Here is a 21,409-nt window from a genome sequence, read left to right on the forward strand (position 1 = left end):
GAGCCCAAAATAAATGTATCATTATCACCAAATTGCAGCATTTTTCTCTCCTTATGAAGATAAATTTATTCTTAAATTTATTCTAACCCAGCTCAAAATATCCAGCCACTATCACAGGGGACTATTCTGAAGGCCAAAAGAAGAGTTAAAGAGTCCTCTGGTCTAAGGCCACTTTTAGAATCCATCAGTGAGAGAGGTTTCAAACCCCCTCTTAAGGGTCCTAAAGGAAAGAAATTTTATAACATCTCCCAATAAATTCTTCTGTAGCTTTGGCTACACAGGGTGTGACAATATAGGGGAAAAAATGAATCCATAAATCATTCTTGAAAACCTTTCCTTTCATGGTCATATTCTACAAAGGGAATTTCTTAGGTCACCTGACTAACATCTTACTTTCTGCACAGTATACAAGTTGTTAGTATGAAATTTTTAATGAGTTGTCTTTTATTCAGCCTCTTATTTTCTCTTACCTTTAGGGTATTTTAATAAGTGATGTAATCCTTACTAAAAATTCTTTATTTTGACATAAGAAATTCATTGTTACATTGTCTTTCAGATAATCTTTAATCATTATAGATAATATTGCTGTCTATGATTTCCTTTAAAAAGGTCCATATTTGTTATGTGATTTAACAGAAATAAGGGAAAAAGAAGGAGAGAGAACGAAGGAACAGACAAATACACATTAGTGATTGGTCATGGATAGCTTTGGAATATTTTTGCTTCAAGAATACAAACCAAATCAATCGCTTTAAGCATTAAGTACAAATGCAAGTTTATGAAAGTCTATCAGTTTTTATAGCTTATAAGATTGAATGTCTTATTAAGAATAAATTTATCTTCATAAGGAGAAAGTCCTTTTCAAAAGGACTCATGAATGTTTTTGTTTCACAAGCAATGTTTATCTTCCTGAGTTCCTTTCATATGTTCCTAAAGAGCAATGTGGTTTTGTTTAGTAGGTATTTATTAAGACCCACTATCGACCAGACACTGTGTTCAAGGATGGGAAAACAAAGATGAACAAAACCAGGTTCATAGCTGTGGAGTCTGAAGTCTTGCAGGAACTACCAACACATAACAAACACATCATTTCCATGCAAGAGGCAAATGCCATGAGGAAAGCCTCTACTGGATTATGGGAGGCCAAAGGGATATGAAGTCAGGGAAGGCTTCCTAGAGGAGCTGCTGTAATTAGAAAATTTCTAATTTAATTTTTAAGAAAATAGTCCATATATATTTCACTTATTTGTCGAGCATATCAAATAGCATGAAGGACATGGGGAGTTAGAGAGGAGAAGGGAGATGGGGGAAATTGGAAGGGGAGGTGAACCATGAGAGACTATGGACTCTAAAAAACAATCTAAGGGGTTTGAATTGGCGGGTGGGTGGGAGGTTGGGGTACCAGGTCGTGGGTATTATAGAGGGCACGGATTGCATGGAGCACTGGGTGTGGTGAAAAAATAATGAATACTGCTATGCCGAAAATAAATAAAAAATAAATTTTTTAAAAAAGAAAATAGTCTGTATAATAGAAAGTTGAAAAAATACTCAGTATTTATGGCATAGACTCTAGGGTGGCATGTATTAGAAGATGAAAGTGAGTAGGAGGCAAAGTATAAATCAACTGTCACAGACAAAAGGAAGAAATTTCTTTTTTTTTTTTTTAAAGCTTTTTTTAAATTATTTATTTATTTGACAGAGAGAAATCACAAGTAGAGGGAGAGGCAGCCAGAGAGAGAGAGAGATAGGGAAGCAGGCTCCCTGCTGAGCAGAGAGCCTGATGCGGGACTTGATCCCAGGACCCTGAGATCATGACCTGAGCCAAAGGCAGTGGCTTAATCCACTGAGCCACCCAGGCGCCCTGGAAGAAATTTCTTCTAAAATGCTTAAGCAAAGTTGGTGAACATTCATAGATATGCTTCTAAAATTCTGACACAATTCCAATCTGTGTGTGTGTGTGTGTGTGTGTGTGTGTGTTTTCCACACCAAGCAATTCTCTAACATTGGCTGAATGTCCTACAATTTAACTCAATTCTGATACCATCTGTCTGGAGATAGCATCAGATTCCATAGATTAAAGGCTCAGTCCCACAAAAACGCACCCCCCCACCCCTCCAACACACACACACACACACACACACACACACACACCTACCTCAAATCCAAGTTGTCATTTGTGTTTCTGACCAACCAGCTATAAATTGGAGATTCCCAAGACTCCCTCCTTGGGTTTGGTTAATTTGCTAGAGCAGCTCACAGAACTCAGAAACATTTGCTTATACTTGACAGTTCATTACAAAGGGATATAACTCAGGTATAACCAGATGGAAGAGATTTATAGGACAAGGTATAGGAAGGGGCATACAGCTTCCATGTTCTGAGTGTGCCACTCTGCTCGAACCTCCATATGTTCACCTACCCAGAAGCTCCAAACCCCATTCTTTTGGGTTTTTATAAAGGTTTCATTACATCGGCATGACTAATTAAATCATTGACCATTGGTGACTGAACTCAATCTCTAGCCCCTCTTCTCTTGTGGAAGGAGGTTCTCCTGGCAACCAGCTCTCATCTTCAGGTGTTATCCAAAAAACGCATAACATAAACTCAGGTGTGGCTGAAACGTGTCTTGATAGAGACACCTTTATCGCTCTTATTGCTAAGGAAAGTTTAAGGTTTTAATAGTTTCCTGCCAAAAATGGAAGTTAGAGCAAGTGCATATTTATTATAAATCACAGTATCACTGCCCCAACCCTGGTCTTCAAACATAAATCCCTAATAGCAAAATAATCATAAAAGTCAAAAGATATTGGTATATTACTAGAATCTCATTCAGTCATTAGTAACTATCCAGGACATTGTCATCATATCATGTGAGAATGTCTCCTAAGCTGAGGCCACTCAGGTGTTTAGGCTTCCATCCCATCTTGTCAGGTTCCAAAAAACACTAGCAGTGTCAGCAATCTATGTCTTCACCTTAGCAAGAGACATATCATTTCTTGCTCTGAGCCTTTTCTGAGGTGTTAATGTAATATTGGATTTCCTTCCATTACATACCCATTTATTCATTCTTTTTCCACAGCTACTAATTTTCCTTCTCTCCATTTATACCCAGACTTCCACCTTGGGAAGGGACATTAGGTTTGGTTGCTGTTCTGGTCTAGATTGCAGGCAGCAAGCAGTCCTGGTCTAGGACGTGCCTGCCCCTCCATCCACACTCATTCAGATAGGTAAGGTTACACAAATGCTGACCTAGTGGGTTTTCATGACCATTAAGCAATTCCCTGTTAATCCCAATTTTGCCAGATGGGGTAAAGGCACACCCCACCCCACCATGACCTTAGGTATTCTAACATAAATATTTAAAACATAGTTACAGTTTCTTGCTTAGAAATCATCCCTGATTCCAGTTCCTGTAGTTTCAGCCCTCTGACCATTGCAACAAGGAGCTCTACTTACTGTTTTGCTCAAACGAGACCATGGGTTATTATCACTTGGATGCTTTAAACAGACAAATATATCTGAAGCCACATGTTTGCAGAAGAAGGACTGGGGAGCCTCTCTGGATCTACTTTTAATACAATAACCCTAGGTAATTGTCTCATAATAAACTTCCCTCTATCCCTCGGGTGTACCAGTATTTGGGAATTACCTTCTAAAGAAATGATGCTCAAGTTTTGATATAGTTAAGAATAAGTGGGGTCAGGGCACCTGAGTGGCTGTCAGTTAAGCAACTGACTTCTGCCCTGGTCATGATCTCAGGGTCCTGGGATCCAGCTCTGAGTCCGTCTCCCACTCACCAGGAAATCTACTTGTCCCTTCGGCCCTCCTCCCTCCTCCCTGCTCATGCTCCCGCTCTCTATCTCTCTCTCAAGTAAATAAAATATTTAAAAAAAAAAAGGGGGGGTCTCTGGTTTTTGTGTTTGGAGCCGTTTTCCTATGAGATTCTAACGCCTACCTAATGTAAGAAACCCTGGCCAAAACAAAATGTGATTGGTTTGCATTTGGTTTCTTTAGGTACCCTGCACATGCTGTATAAGAAACTGGCTTTTTAGACAAAATAGTAATACCAGTGAAGCACTCCCATGTTTCGTGAAAGTTTTAACACACAGAAGACATTGGTCAGTGCCCACCCTTAAACCCGTACTCCTCTACCGGCTGCTGATATTATATCTTTAGCCTGAGATGTAAATCTCAAAGCTGAGGGCCAAAGGACCTACATAAGTAACAAAATGGAAGAGCTAGGATGAGCAATCTCAGAGGCAGCCCTCAGCCAACATCTCTTAAGGACTCAGGTATAAATGCCCCAGCTCCCTCTCTCTTTGGCAGGGTGATTCCGAGGCATGTGTTTGCTGCAAGAGTATGCTCTACTCACTCATTGTGGCTGGCTTAATAATGCACATTTTATGGGCTGCCTTCCCTTCCTTGTATTCCCTTCCTGCTCCCTTATTAGTGTTCCCTGCAACTCTAGATTGCAGCAAATCTTTATCTCAAGGTCTGCTTCCAAGGATTAAATCAAGGGGACACAACCCATTAAGTACAATGATATCTTCAGGTTCGAAGAGTATCTTATAAATACCCCAAAATAAAGCCAAAACTGTAAAGATAATGAACAAGACAGGCCAGTTTAACAATAATGTTTTGTAAAGCATATTAGAAAACAGACATTTGTGGGGTGCCTGGGTGGCTCAGTAGGTTAAAGCCTCTGCCTTCAGCTCAGGTCATGATCCCAGGTTCCTGGGATCGAACCCCGCTACGGGCTCTCTGCTCAGCGGGGAGCCTGCTTCCCTTCCTTCTCTCTCTCTGCCTGCCTCTCTGCCTAACGGTGATCTCTGTCTGTCAAATGAATAAATAAAATATCTAAAAAAAGAAAAGAAAAGAAAAGAAAACAGACATTTGTTCATGATTTGGGTCCCAGGAACATAACATGGCTTGCACACACATGGAAGAAAATCACAGTAAGGTGTATCAACAAGTAAGGACACGTCAGTTATCATTCTAGGTACACGGCCAAACAATGGTAGAGATGGCAAGGGAGGTGTCAGGTGGAAACCTGAAGAGAGGTATCAGTTTTTTATAAGGATGTAAGTGTACATACTGAAAACTCCTGGGAGACTTCAAACCCACTGCTTCTCCAGCTGACTCTGATCTGAACAGCATAATTAATAAATCATGACACACTGATGTGCTGAGGCCTGGCTCAGACCAGCTCATGAGAGCCTGAAAGCTGATTGTTAATTTCAGGAATTTTGCAAGCCCAATTACTTCATATAATAGTTTGAAATAGGTCATAGTGAGGGTATTTATACCACAGAAATGGCCAAACACTATAAATTAGGCTTCCTTCCTTCCCCAAGAGCCAACTGTTAAGCATTTACCATCATAGCACTGAATCATGATGTTGTCATTATTCACCTGTTCTATTAATTAGTCAGTGTTACTGCAATAGGTAGACCAAGGACTGGCAATAGATCAAGATTCACTTCAAGGAATGCCTTGTAAAATTCTACTCAATTGTAGGAGATCAAAAAAGATATTGTCCAAGTAGGTAGTCTTTACATTGAGCTTTGCTCGGGGGTTTACATATAAAAATAGTTTTAGGGGATTAAATTTTCAAATCTTCAACTTTCATATATGCTCTTTCCAAAAACTAATTTGCCTGAGAATGAGGCTACTTCTCCATGGTCCTTCTCCCATTTTATAGAAAAAAAGGTATACCTTCACACACACACACAAATACCAAATCTCACTACTGGGCATTACTATGTGTAAAAGTTTCCGAGGCCCCAAACAAAGGCATACAGGAAAAGACTGGTTTGGAAGAAGACTCTTTCCATGATTAATCAAGGCTTCTTAGATACACAGAACCTGCTGTCTTCTCCTGTTTTACAGATATGTATAAAATACATATTTTATTTTATTAAAATATTTCAGAATATTAATCTTTTATATATTTTATAATATATAAATATTATAAATGAATATAAATATATATAAATATATGTTAAAATGAAGTTTGCATTAAAAATGAAAATATTTTGACCGGTTTTTAAATTTTTCTGAATTTAGAACAATTGAGGAAATATAGATCAATAACGCTGATTCTTTTTGTTGTAACTGGAGTGCTTTACAGGACTACCTAAAAAGTTAAGATACTTTGAAAATCCCACAGCTATAAATTTCTCATGCCTTCTTTCCTATTCAGGGTGCTTTATCCAGTAACATAATAAAAACGCATTTAATCAAATCATATCATGAAATATTTATCCAATTACAGTCATTTCATTTTATAAGACATTCAATATTTTCTACTTCTGAGTAACAAAAACCTGAATTTATTTGAAATTACAATTAAAATAAATTTAGATGTCAAGTCAAAACTGACTGAAAGGGCACACAGTTTTTAGGAAAATTCCTTTCCCAGGCACAGGAGCAAAGAAGTTTGGCATTTCGAGCTGAGATTATTTTCACAGCCCTTGGAAGTCCCGTCTCTCCACAGGTAAACTGGATGGGGGCAAATAAATACCCTTCCAGAACATCCAAAAGAAAAGAGAGGGAAAAAAAATTCCTTTGAAGGATTTACTCACTGCAAGTGTTCATTATAGGTGCTATTTAACAGAGAAAGTGCCATCATTGATGTATATCGCCATCCAGCAGTGATAATAACGACCCTCTGTCCGGTTGGGTTTCAAAAAAGCAGCGCTTTATTTCATATGGCCATCGCTTATATAGGGGAGCTAAGCCAATCAGCATAGACAGCGATATGCATCCACCAATCTTACGCTTGTTACCAAGTACCCACAGCATAGCAATAGTTCAACAGCCAATAGGTAGTACTTCCTTTTTACCATCAGTCACTCTAGACACACCTTCTGGCAAATCGCCAGGCGCCATTTTGCAAAGCTCTACGGTTGACGGATCTCCGGGCCCCTGGAGCATCCGCCCTCGACAGATGTATGGGGGTGGGGGGTGGGGGGGGAGTTTCTGAAAAGAATCTAGAAGACAGTATTTTTAAAGCATTATGATCTTTGAAAAAAATTAGATGTGTGAGTGTATTCAAATATATACATGTGCTCACATCAGCAGCACATATACTCAAATACACACATGTGAATGTTGACTTTTGCCATTTCATTTAAGCAGAGTGGTGAGCAGAGAAAAGGATAAACCTCTGATTCCTAGGAAGAGTCACTAATCCCCAGCCAAGAGTATATCTCATTGCTTTATTTTTTCAAGTGTACCAAAATGTTGGCTTTTTTTAGATCCTGTGAGCTAAGTGTGCCTGATGTAAATTCTACTATCGAGTCATACCAGATAGTAAATGTCTGTGTTATTCATAGTATCAAAGTAGTAAATGCGTTTTTGATATAGGCTAAGCCTGGGCATTTATGAGGCACCTGCACTTTTAAGAGTTCATATTGGCAAAACACATTGAATCATTTCTTCTAAAACCATCCACTAAAAAAACCCTCTTTTCCCACTTTATTAGGCATTCCAGAAGTTACAGTATCCCATAAAATAGAAATCATGTGGGAGTAAAATTTATATTCTTCCACAAAGTTCCTCCCAGCATTACAAATGATGCATTTGTGGCCCTTCAAACTGGTGTGGCAGCCATCTATGGTGACTGTTCTAATAAAATTCTCAATTTAAGGGTAACTTGTTTTGGCAACTAGACAATTTCATTTAGCCAGTTTGGAAGTGTGGAAGCAGATAAAAACCTTCTTGATCAAGAAAAGAGAAAGTTTGTGGATGTGTATTTTATGATAAAACAATTTGGGGGAGCTTGGGTGGCTTAGCCTGCTAGTTTCCACTCAGGTCAAGACCTCAGGGTTGTGAATCAAGTACCCACCAGCTCCTGCTCAGCTCAGAGTCCTCCTGAGAGTCTCTCCACCTCCCTCTGCCACTCCCCCATTCTCCTACGCATCAACATTCATGTGTACTGTAAGACATTCAATCAAGCAAATCTTAAGGTGGGGGGGGGGACTCAGTGGCCACTCTCTGTTTAACCAACTACAGATATTGCCTTGCCTCTTTTTTTTTTTTTTTTTTTTTTTGGCATATACTGTATAAAGAATGGCAAGAAATAAACTCTTTTAATGAAGAGAATCTAAACCTATTTTGTTTTCTAGAAAACAAAAAAGAAGTCTTAGGGACTCCTTGCAGATTGTGTCTTAGGAAAGGGGCAATTTTATCCCTTTTCCTTGGTGATACTGTTAGAAATTATAGGTTAGTTGTGTGTTCAAGACACTTGTGGTTTTTTCCCTTTCACCAACTTCTCAGCTGTTGCTTTTCCTCCTATAGATACCATCTCAGTTGCTACACAGGCATCTGTTTTCTTTGGTCCCAAACCACAGGAGTCTTGCCTTGCAATTTGCCATAGTTTGACCTTGCATTAACATATACATTTTGATTTTTGTAAAAATGATAGTTCTACACATTTAACTTGGGTGCAACTTAGAATGATGCTGCTAAAACTTTGCCAGTGGACTTCTGCTTTGAGGTGGTGGGATTTGGATAATATTGAACAGTCAGTGAAATCAAAAAGACTCTATCACCTGGGGAAAAGCATACATCTTTTAGATAAGCATGAAAGTAACCATAACCCAAGGGAATGTGGGATGTTCTTTCCCTCAGGGTTGGGAAAGGATGTGGAATAATTCAAGAATATTCTGATTGGTAGTATAAAATGGGTACACAGAGAAGGCTGTTTCTGGCAGAGATGAACTAGGATACATGCACATGTCCTTGGGAAAATGATAAGAGGAGCTTAGCTGTCAATAGACATTCTGCTCCTAGGTCTTAACCTTCACTTAGTTTGTTGTATATTTTTTATGTTATTGGGGTACCTTAGTTAATGAGAGGTTTTGGTCTGTGTCTTGTAATTAGAAGAAGAAATGTCCCATATACCAGGTACTATTCTGGGGCTAATTAGGACCACTGAGCTGCCTGACAGGTACAAAAATTTTCATGGCAACCCTATGAGGTAAGAATTATTTTCCCCCATTTTAGAGATGTGAAAATTCTTATTTTCTAATAAGAAAAGTGCAGGGACGGGACTGATGATTGCTTCAGTTTGGCTCACCCAGTAAATGGGGGTTGTTGGACCCTGAGAAGCAGAGGTAAGGGCAACATCAACCTATTAGTTGATCAGGCCCCAAGAAAAAGATCTTGCTTGGGCTTTTGCCTCTTTTTACACATATGACTAGAAAAGAAACAAAATAAAATATAAGGCAGGTCCCTAGAAATTTTTTTCTGCTCTACATCAAGTTTTTGAAAGGTTTGATCAGGGGTCCTTCACGGTCTCAGTTCTAAAGGGAAGATGGGACAACCTTCTAGATTTAGTTTGTTTTGACTCTCCTTAACACTAGGATGTATGCAAATTGAAAGATCCCTCATGAATATGTAAGCAGCACATGTTCTCCCAAACACAAGTGTCCAAGTGCATTAATAGCTAATGCTGCATTCCCTAGGAATCTGTTGAAAATCTGCCTGATGTTAGAGTGAAAGGTTTTTTCTTTTTCCTTCTGCAACACCCCAATTCTAAGCCTTTTGTTTCATAAATGAGAAGAATTTTAGGGAGTGAGTGACAGGCAAATCTCAACTCGTCAGGGGTGATTTCCCTGCACAGGACATCTGGTGAACATGACTTCTGCATTCCTAGAGCTAAATCCTGCACCAGCTGATACACAATTAAGTGTAACATCATTCATTCCAGGCTGTCAGAGAGGAACACACAGAGACCTCCTCATACTCCTGTGCCCCACAAAGTAGAATGTATGCTAATGAACCAATGTGATGTAAGATGAAGCCACAGGATCATGGACATTTAGAATGAATGCCTAGATGAGGTTTATTCCATTACTCAGGCAGGAGTCTCATTTGCCTAGACGTAACAGCTAACATTTATCTATTGCTGTGTGACAAACTGCCACAAACTAGCAACTTAAAACAGTGCCCATTGATTATTTCATAGTTCCATTGGTCAAAAAGTCTGGTGGACTTGGCTGGATCCTACAAGGCCAACGTCAGAGTATCAGCTGGGCTGAGCTCTCATGCAGATGCTCTGGAGAGGAAGCTACTTCCAAGTGCATTCAAACAATTGGCAAAACACAACTCCTTGTTACCCTGGGACAGGGGCTCCATCTCCTTGATGGCTGTCAGTCCAATACTCCTCTCAGTGTCTCAGGTTCCTGGAGCCAACCATAGCGCATGAAATCCTTCTTGCGTCTTGAATCTCTTCGTCTTTCTCTTCTGCCACTAGCAGGAGAAAGCTTACTGCTTTTGTGTCCATGTGATTAGATTAGATTAGATTAGATTAGATTAGATAATCTCTCTTTTAAAAGGTTAACTCTGCCGTATAATACACAACTTTCAGAGGTTCTATGGATTCTTGGGAGGCCATTTGAGAATTCTGCCTACCACACCTAGCAAGTAGAACTAATAAAAATATTGTCAGCCTTGTCCTATCCTCAAAAGGTCAAGACATTGTAAGTATAGGTGAAGCTGGTAGAAATAACATTGAGAATCATGTTTAAATTTTGGGACATGGAAGTTTCAAAGTTTAAAAGTTAGACTGAAATGGTAAAGAGTCAATGTCCTTTGAAGAAAGTTACAACATTACTTTAAGCAACCAGTTTTCCTTAATACAAACTTTTAGAAGACACTAAACTATCTGAACTTGCCTTACAAAAAATAAGAAACCATAGCTGTCCTGCTGACTATGTACCTTTAATTCAGCAATCCCTTGATACCCTCTCCTTCATTCACAGCTGATGTCTTCAAATTAGCCTTGAGTCATACTGCCCTCCATCCCCTGACCTGCTCCCCTCAGTTCCTGAGCCCTTAGCACAGCCCTTGATTCCTGTTTATTGCCGTCTATCACCCATCAGGTTCCACTGGAGCTAACTGCTGTAGCTCTTGCCTAAGCTGGTCTGTACTGCTTCTGGCCATTCTGTAAGCAGAATGGAGCCATCTCAGGAGCCATCTCTCTCTGCCAAGCCAAAGGGCCCCTGTGATTGCTTCTCCCAGCATCATATCACCTCTCAAGGAAACCTGCTCTATCCTCAAAGAATAACTGGTTCTTCCTGGCTAAACTTGTAACTCTTGAATTCCTTTTGTTTGTCATCCTGTTTTTATGCACTTTGTTCTTCCATTTACACATGATAAAAATAGGTCACCTATTACTTATTTTACTCAATTGCTTGTTTAGAATGGCTTGTGTCTCCTTTACATTTAGGTCAATATTCACTCTTGGATTAGGCATGCTTGTAGGTCGGCAAGATATGAGCAAATGTTAAAATGCTTTGTGATGAATTTGCCCAGGGATGATAATGTTCATGAGGTTAAGATGTTCTGGGTAGCCATCCCCAATTTAATGCCTATGTATCACCCAAATGCCACATGCCATAACCTAAAAGGTTACGATGAGCCCAGGTTTATAAGTGGTAAACTGTCAACCACACTTTTGGAAGCTGAGAGGTTAATAGAAGTTAAGAATTTTGAAATGCCTTTTCCTATTTAACTGGAACAAAAGTTGTTCCCATACAGTTTCCTGGTTAAGTACATTCCCTGGTCCCTGCAAACTCAGAGGCAATGTCAGAAATCTTTTTGCTGGCTATTAAACATGCATTTTTTTTATCTTGATTTTTATTAATAATTGATATATTCATGAAAGTAAAATAAAGTATTTTTCCTTAGTCACTGCATTCAATTTAATACGTGTTGGACCTATCATGGTTTCCTAAGCTAAAATGCAAGCCTTGTGAAATTCCTATTTTTTTTAATGAGTAAATTTCATCCAAAGCAGAGAACTTTGCTTTGAAAATAAATTTTTGGAATCTAAATGTAAGTATAATTTTATTAATTTCTAAAAATATAAATATTCTAAGTATTCTTGCCCCCAGGTTAAAAATTGTTTTTTAACATCATTTAAAATGTTCTATTTCTTTTCCCTCTGTGTCATTAGGCAAGTAGTCCCTGATTCCAGATAACAAAAATGAAGCAGTATAACAAATAAGGGAATCAGTTCCTGATAATATTTCCCAGATGATCACAATCAAACTGGGTGGGTAGCAGCCATGTGCAAGCCCTCGTGGGTGGGAGAGAAGGGTTTTCACTCAGCAGCAATGTCATTACTAGACCTTTGCCCTGGACTTCACCCTGCAGAATCCCTGTCAGGTCTTTTTCCTGCCTACTGGATCCAAAATAAAGCTTTGCAGCCAAAATATTCAGTGACAGATGGCTCATTTCATTGCTGTAATGTCACCCTTTGGGTCCCTGAGGGGATGATTCCAGGAATAGAAAGCGGGGCAAATACAGAAATGGACTTATAACAGAATCTAACACCATCAGGGTTTCTCCAGTTGCTGATGAAATAAAGAACTTCTAAATTCTTTTCATCTAACATGAGAGGCCCCTCTTCTCTCAATAAATGGTAATTAGTGCACAGAGTATAGTATGGGTTCAGTCCCTCCTTTGACCCTGACAAGGTCAATGATTTTGAGCCTGTTCCTCAGTTTCCTCATAAGTAAAATGAGCATCAGAACAGTACTTACCAAAGGCAACAAAAGCAAAAATAAAAATTTGAGATGACATCAAATTAAAAGGCTTCTGCACAGCGAAGAAAGCCTTTAACAAAATGAAAAGGCAACCTACTGAATAAGAAAATGTTTGCAAATCATATATCCAATAAGGGGTTACTATTGAAGATACATAAAAAACTTATACAACTCAACATAAAAAATAATAATAATAATAATCTTAGCCTTAGCTAAGAACCCAATAAATGGTGACTAACATTTTCTTCCTTCTCTTTGATGAATTTGATTTTGTATAAAAATCAATACATAATAGAACATAAAACAAGAGGTACAATATAGGAAACCTATTAACGGAAATGATATTTTGTTAATATTCTTAATTCAGAATGGACTAAGACTAAATAATACCAAAATCAGTATTTTATTGTTTATTCTAAAATGGGAATGATAAGTTGCTCCCCCTGGAACAATCCATAAGAGACAATTAGTATTCTTCCCATTGTTGAGATCTCTAAGGCTATGGGAGGTTATGACTTATTTCTAGTCATGTCTAGGTTCCCTTGATAAAATTACTTACAGTGCTCACTAGAATTGGTTCTAGATTTCATTTTTTAACTGCTTCCCTTTTTGAGAAAAGGTATGAACTTTTTCCATCATACGCATTTACAAAGTTATAATTCACAAAGATTCTGGGAGGTTTTTTTGTTCTGTTTTTCATTTTTTTCCTAACTTGGCACATCCTAATCTTTTCCCTAAGGTCTGTATCTGTACTGCTATTTTCCAGTTTGTCTTGGCATCACTGCTTCATCATTTGGCCCCTGAGTCAACATAGTTTCACCACCATTATCTACGCAGCACCACCTCCTCTGAATGGACTCACAAATGTCCTTCTCTGTTGCATGCCTTCGCTGGGTCTGCTTTCTCATGACGTTACCTGTTACCCATCTGTCTACTCCTAAAGAATGCCATGAGGGAGTGACAGTGCTTCAGAAAGAGTCTTAAGAATCTTGACACTCATTTGAATTTAGTCACTGTGTATCACTGAATTCCTAACCTCCTTTTTTCAAGACTTTTTCCAAACTGAAAGTGAACCAAGTTAATCAGATTCATATTTTCTAAAGCTTACAAGCTTTCTCTCTAATTATGATTAATTTGGTCTTGACAGCATTTATAGTTAATCATTGGGTACCAGAATCTTTATATATTTTACTTTTAATTATGAGTCTTTATATATTTTACTTTTAATTACGGATATAATTAATTATATCCATTAAACATACTCATGTGTTAACAAGTGCTATTATCCCCATTTTATAGGTGTGGAAACCAAGAATCAGGAAATATAAGCACCTTCCCCAAGAGCCTACAGTATGTGGCTGCATTTCCCACCAAGCAAGATGCCCAAAAGAGTCCTTTGGAGGACACAGCAATTGTTCTCAAGCGCATGTCTATATAAAAGTTATCTGACATGTTTATCAAAAGTGTATCCCATAGTCCATCACCCAAATTCCAGGCTCCAGCCTCCAGATTCTGCTTCAGTGGGTGGATCTAGGCTTTGCCTTTCAACAAACTCTCTGGGAGATTTTGATGCAGGCCATCTGCACAGCACACCCAGCTGAGGAGAGACCCAAACTGACCGCATTACCAGCTATGTCCCACATGAAGAGACCCAAACTGACCGCATTACCAGCTATGTCCCACATGAAGAGACCCAAACTGACAGCATTACCAGCTATGTCGCACATGAAGAGACCCAAACTGACCGCATTACCAGCTATGTCGCATATGAAGCACCCCATTTCCTGCTTTTCTTCTCCTTAAAGCCATAAATTAACCAAGTGCTGAGATTTACTTTTATAACAAAACTTAGGCTGAATGGGGTTTTCCAGAATTCAGGTTTTGTTGGGAGGCAGAATTTTGTTGGGAGGCAGAAATTGGGGTTTTTCAGAATTCAGGTTTTGTTGGGAGGCAGAGCCTGAGGATCAATAAAACTAGACTGTCTTTTTCCTTTACTGGCTTCTTGCCTGTCATTTGATTAAAAAAACCATATTGTGTCTCATTCTTCTCAATGGAATGTGAAAATTCATGTCCGCTACTCACTGAAAAGACCTCTAAAGAGGAAAACGGACCATGGGAGGACCATGAAAAGCTCCAGGTAAAGAACACTGTGTGAGTCCTCAAGACTCAATTACTCTCTTATCTACGTGGGGCATACTGATTTTATTATGGCTTCAATTTATTGCACAAAACATGAGGGATGACATATTCAGTTGGCATCTGTGAGGCTGGCAGATATGGCAGATAGAGAATTTACAATGTGCAGGCTTTGTGTCCTTGGAAAAGTTGTTTTAAGTCCTTGCACCTCCTTTTCTTCATGTGAAACGGGAAGACGTACTATCAACTTCATGGGGTGCTGAGTTGTCACTTCATGATTTGCATAACTAAGCTTTGATGCATTATTCAGCCCAAATATTTTCATTCTCAACAGCCTACCTTCAAGCTATTGTTAATATCAGTATATTCACTCTTATGTTCCTGTCTGTTTTATAGAAAACAAATATGACACTGGCCCTACTCTTAGGAAAGTTACTCTCAAGCAAATGAGACAATCTAATGTGATACCTAAAACCAGAGATTTGGTAGGATTTTCACAAATGGGGGAAAAGGGAGGAAAGCCAGGAAAGTGTATATAATATGACCCTAGTTTTTAAAAACAATTTTAAAACAATTACCAATTCCTCTACAGTTTTGTATATATCCATTAAACATACCCACATAAAACATCTGTATACATATTTACATAACATGTAATTTACTAAATATAAAATATACATATATACATCATTAATATGAGATCTTTTGGAGAGAGAATAAAGAGAAGGAAGGAAACAAAAAAGAAATATAAGTAAATAATATGTTTTTAAAAATACATGGATGTCCCACGATAAAAAGAGCAAATGTAATATGACCCCAGTTAAGTAAATGTGCATTTGTGGGTGTGTATGTGTCTGAGATACGTGAAAACATAAACAAAACACAAACAGGGCCTAGTTCAAGGTAGTGAGACTTAAGAGATCTTTACTCTTTTCTGTATTGTTAGACTATTTTTTATAATGTCATGTTATTTATAACCAGAAACATTATACAAAGGATAGACTGTGTCAAAATATTTATTATTGTACATGATGTATTGTTTTATTTTGTCTTTTCAAGTGGTCTCTAAAAGGTATGAATTATTTTGAAATGAGAAAAATTATATTCTTTGAAGAGGTATTCTCAGTAGTAACAAAATGCAGTGGAAGAAAGGCCACGGCTGCTTTAAGGACCCAAGTAAAGCACAGTGCACAATGAGCTGGTTTGCCAGAACAAACTCAGTCACGGAACTCTTCTTTTTCTTCTTTCTTTTCCTTCTGTAGATGTTTTGAATTATGTAAATCTCAGATTTGTTGAAAGAATCTATCTTTTTAATCTTTACAGAATGGTTTTACTTAATGTTTTTCCAATTCATGTCCCATGTTCAGCATGTCCCAAGCTGAACTTGGGATTTCCTTTCTGCCTCAACTTCTCTTCCTGTCTCCTTTTTTAAGAGGTATGCCCCCACCTTCAGCTGAGTCACCCTAACTGAATTTCTGGGATCTACCCTGGATTCCTCCCTCTGCACCCAGGGAGTCAATCATTTCTATACATACTACATCCATCAGCTTTCTGCTTATCACTTCTCTTCTCCATAGCCATTGTCCTCATTGGTCCTACCCAGATTGCAGCAGTTATCTTTAAATTGGTCCCCTTATGTCCACTTAGAAAATTTGATAAAGCAGGAGAATGTCTAAACTTGTTTAGACATGCTTTGCAAACAAATGTGAGTTGCTTGCCTATCTTCTTTCCTTTAATGAACAGTGTCTCCCAAAACATGCTGTTTTGGGGACTGTCAATCACAATATTCCCATGCTCCATGATATTATAAGCTAGACAGTGAGAGCTTCATCCCCAGAGGCTCAATAAGTGGTTCAGGGATGGCCTTATGATAAGCAGGGGTAGATATTCTGTCCCAGGACTCCTCTGCTAGAAATAGAAGAAAAATTCTTTCTTGCTTTTTTGGCAAGTCCCAGATTAATTAAGCAAACTCTTCTGTTAGACTTACTTCCTTGCAACTTTCTAGCAGGCCATGTTCAAATAGTGTAGACATAGAGCAAGTCAATTCTTTTAGTTGTCCTGTAAATAGGCAAATATTTTCATCTGGCTTGGGAACTAACTCTAGTTCTAAAAAGGTAATCAAATTAGTGGTGGTTTATGATGATTTCTACTTTATTATCAGTGTGGTAGTTCCAAAAATTAATTAATTCCAATTTCTAATTCCAACTAGGCTATAAATGTCTTTTTTTATTATCCCACATTAGGGGATTGTCATAGCAATTATCTATTTCTTGTCCTTTTTATTGATTAATATATGCATAAAGAGTACACAAATTATATAGCTTAATAAGTTTTTACAATAGAATACAACTTTGCTACTACATATTTTTATGTGCATAAATAAATTTTAAGATGTCTAAGGTTAGGACCATGCTTTCATTTTTCTCAACACCTGGTTCAATTCCAGGCCTAATGATAATGACCACTATTGATGTCACTGTACTTCATCTGCCAGACATTTTATACTTGAGAGTCATCAGTTAAGACTATAGGAAGGCTACTGCAAGGCATTCATTTAACAATAATTCTGCCAGTATCTAACAATTATTAAATGCTTATGGATACTATTATTTTTTACAGTTTTACAGATTAGGAAACTGTGGTAGATGGAAATTTAAAAAGTGACCGAGATCAAATAGCTAGTAAGTGGAAGAGTAAGACTCCAAGAAATAATTAAATTTCCAAAATATAATTTGAGCAATTGAGCCCTTCCACTGTGATAATAACCTTTTTCACTGAGATAAGAAAAACTTAAAAGTCTTTCTAAAGACCAAGATACAACACACTTTTCTTTAATAAACACTAGCAATGATTCGGTCTTGGAGGAAGAAAGCAGTTGAATGAATTATAATAGCATTTAAATTCTGCAAAAAAGACAAACAAGAGCACATGTTATAATTAGAGACTTACTTTTTTATTATAGGCATTTTCCATTTCTTCTTGGATCCAGATCACCTCTGCCACACTGGCTTCTTCTTCATATTATTGGTTGTTTGGAATCTCTGGAATCCTTGATTTAGGTTCTCTTCCTATGGTGTGGGGTGATGCCTCTGAGTGGGCAGCCTGTTGCTCAACTTGTGAAATGCCCTGTACATTTTATTATAAGAGAATAAATGAAAAGGTCAGATTGTCCTTGAGGCCATTGAGAAAATCCCAACCAAAAAACCCAGCAAATCACATTTATTCAAATTGGTTAAGGTAAGAAATTCTTCCGATTCCTTAAGATATGTTAGAAATAGAAAATGTGGTCCAAGATGATATCATAAAAGGATGATAATGTAAAAAGATGATAACATAAAAAGACCCTGAACTTACTTAGTCCTATGAACACACCAAATCTACAAAGACATATGGATTAATTCCCACTTGATAACAAGAAAACTAGCTGAACAGTTCCTCTACAACAGGGATAAAAGGACTGGAGAGGGTTAGGGAGGAGGAGGTATAAGAGAGGAAAAAGTCTTACCAAAACCTGCACATGCCAGCACAAACCGGGGAGAGATCTCATAGACCAGAACCTCTCCCTGAAAAGTGAAGGGTTTATACCCGACACTGGGCACCCTAACCCTTGGAACCTGCATCAGAGAGGAGGCATGAAAAATGTCTGGATTTCAAAATCAATGGGGCTCACATCCAAGGAGTTGTGGGAATCTGAGATACTCCTTTTGAGGGGCTCCTGTGTAAACTCACTCATTCCAAGAATCAGGACAAAGGCAGAAGTTTGAGAGGGGACTGGATTATTTGTGAGGGTGAGTCAGCCGCTATTTTTAAAAGCATCTGCCAAAGGTGCATTAATTAGTTGGGATTTTCATTGGGGGCAAAGGCACTGGAGAGTGACATTTTTTGCACTCCCTCTCTGCCTTGCTAACGCAACACAGGCAGGCACTCATGGACATAACTTAATAAAGCCACAGACTTGCCTTGCCCCCAAGGAGCACATCCCAGTCCTCACTAAAGACATCAGCATGCTGTACTCCTAGAGCTCTTCTCTGGCATCACTAAATCTGTAGGCAGACTGCACCCAACGCTCTCTCCTGGACTGAATAAAGCCACAGGCAACTACAGCATCACTGAAGCTGGTGGGGAGTACAATCCACACAGAGAAGGCCTCTTGGTTATCTGGCTCTGGTGGTCAAAGGGACTTGTGCTTCTGGACCCCAGGGTCTGTAACAATCAGAAAGACAATTCTTGGCAGTAGACAGCACACTGAAACAACACCCCCAGGCTGCACATGAAAAAGTCCCACTTAAATGTCCTGGAGTTTCAACCTGAGGGACAGGATTCAAATTTGTCACACATTTAAGGCTACAGAGCTGTTCTTAGGGAATATAGGTAAGGACATACCATCTGTGCACTCTCCCTTGACCTCACCAGAGCTCCCAGAAAGATGCTTAAACACTTTTCTGAAGCCCCAGTTCTTGCAAATGTTTTTCAAGGAACACCTCCAGATCCTGTTTAGGTTCAGCAGGATCTATGATTCTGTTCCCACAAGACTATATATATTTGCACACTTTAAAAGTTGTTTCCTGGGGCACCTGTGTGGTTCAGTGGGATAAAGCCTCTGCCTTTAGCTCAGGTCATGATCCCAGCGTCCTGGGATTGAGCCCTGAGCCCCACATCAGTCTCTCTACTCAGCAGGGAGCCTGTTCCCTCCTCTCTCTCTCTCTCTCTATCTGCCTACTTGTGATCTCTGCCTACTTGTGATCAAATAAATAAATAAAACCTTAAATAAATAAATAAATGTTGTTTCCTGAGGATCTGGCTTCTAATCAGCCTGCATCTAGGTACTGACTGAAATAACTCCCTTTGGAACACTGTTGGCACACCTTCAATAACTAATACCTATAAAGAACAAATTAGGCTACTGAGATAATCACAAAGGTTTGGCGGACAACCAAGAGCCAGGGGAAGGTTAAAAGATAAGGTTCATCTACTACACAAGGACACTCCTTCCAGGAGGAGAGGTAGCTGTTTCACCTAATATATAGAAACAAACATAGATAGTCAAGCAAAATGAAAAACTCAGAAATATGTTCCAAATGAAAGAGCAATAAACATTGGAAAAAGACTTTAATGAAATAGGGATAAATAGTCTACTTTATAAAGACTCTAAAGTAATGGTCAAAAAATGCTGACCAAATTCAAGAGAAGAAAGAATAAATATCATAAGAACTTCAACAAGAGATAGAAAAATGAGAAAGTACCAAACAGAAGTCACAGAGCTGAAGAATGCAATAGCTGAACTAAAAAAAAAAAATTCACTAGAGAGGTGTTCAACAGCAAGCAGATTAGGTGATGGAGAAAAAGGGATCAATGACCTAGAAGACAGCACTGTGGAACTTACCCAAATAGAGCAACAGCAACAACAAAAAGGAATTCAAAAAGTGAAGATAATTTAAAAGGCCTATGAAACAATATTAAGCAGAATGACATTTGCATCACTGGGGTCTCAGGAGTTAAAAAGAGAAAGAAAGGGGAAGAAAACATACTTGACAATATAAAAGCTGAAAATTTCCCTTAGCTGGGGAAGGAAACAGACCTACAGGTCCAGGAAGCTCAGAGAATTCTAAAAAAGATACACCCAAAGAAATCCATACCAAGACACATTGTAATTAAAATGTCTAAAGTTAAAGATAAAGAATCTTAAAAGGAACAAGAGAAGAACAGCCTGTTACATATGAGAAAACCCCCATAAGACTACCCACTGAGGGGCACCTGGGTGATTCAGATGTTTCAGTGTCTGCCTTCTGCTCAGGTCATGATCTCCAGGTCCTGGGATGGAGCCCCACATCCGGCTCCTGACTGGATCACCAGGGAGCCTACTTCTCCCCCTCCCTCTGCCTCTCCCCACTGCTCGTGTGCTCTCTCCGTCTCTCTCAAATAATAAATAAAATCTTTTGAATAAATAAATAAATAAGACTACCTGCTGAATTTTTAGCAGAAACACTGCAGGCCAGAAGAGAGTGGCATCATATATTTAAAGTGCTGAAAAGAAAGAACTTCCAACCAAGAATACTATACCTGGCAAGGCTAGCATTCAAAACTGAAAGAAAGATTAAAGATTTTCCAGGAAAGCAAGAGGTAAGGGAGTTCATCAACACTAAACCAGCCATATGAGAAATGTTAAAGGATCTTCTTTAAGCTAAAAAGAAACAGCACTAATAACAAGAAAATATAGAAAGTAATGATCACTTATAATGCTAGTATGAAGGTTAAAAAACAAAATAATAAAATCAATTGTAACTACAATAATCAGCTAAGGGATATACAAAATAAAAAATGTAAAATATGACATTGAAAACATAAAATATGCAGGGATAGGCAGTAAAAAAGTAGACTTTATGTAAGAATGCTTAAGTTACCACCAACTTAAAATGGACTGTTCTATATGAAACTCACAATAATCACAAAGCAAAAACCTACAGTAGATACACAAAAGATAATGAGATAGGAATCTGAAATAACACTAAAATTCATAAAACCACAAAGAAAGCAAGAAAGAAAAGAAGAAAGGGACAGAGAGGAACTACAAAATCTCTAGAAAACAATGAACAAAATGGCAACAAGTACATACCTATTCAATAATTACTTAAAATATAAATGGACTAAATTCTCTAATCAAAGATATGGAGTTCTTGAATGGATAACAAAAACAAAAACAAGACAAAACAAAAACC

General features: G+C 38.3%; 1 protein-coding gene across 9 annotated transcripts in view; it reads right to left on the reverse strand.

The window, feature by feature from the left end:
* LMNTD1 (lamin tail domain containing 1) overlaps nucleotides 1–21,409 on the reverse strand; it is a 492,088-nt gene that overhangs the window by 360,974 nt on the left and 109,705 nt on the right. For all 9 annotated transcript variants that reach the window (XM_045073010.1, XM_045073009.1, XM_045073011.1 and 6 more), the window contains one exon: nucleotides 17,643–17,819. The gene's annotated coding sequence lies outside the window, so the exon portion shown is untranslated. The remainder of the gene's footprint in view (nucleotides 1–17,642; nucleotides 17,820–21,409) is intronic.

This window comes from Mustela putorius, unplaced genomic scaffold (genome assembly GCF_011764305.1).
Source record: "Mustela putorius furo isolate JIRA1106 unplaced genomic scaffold, ASM1176430v1.1 tig00537227_pilon_pilon_pilon, whole genome shotgun sequence".
Classification (NCBI taxonomy): domain Eukaryota; kingdom Metazoa; phylum Chordata; class Mammalia; order Carnivora; family Mustelidae; genus Mustela; species Mustela putorius.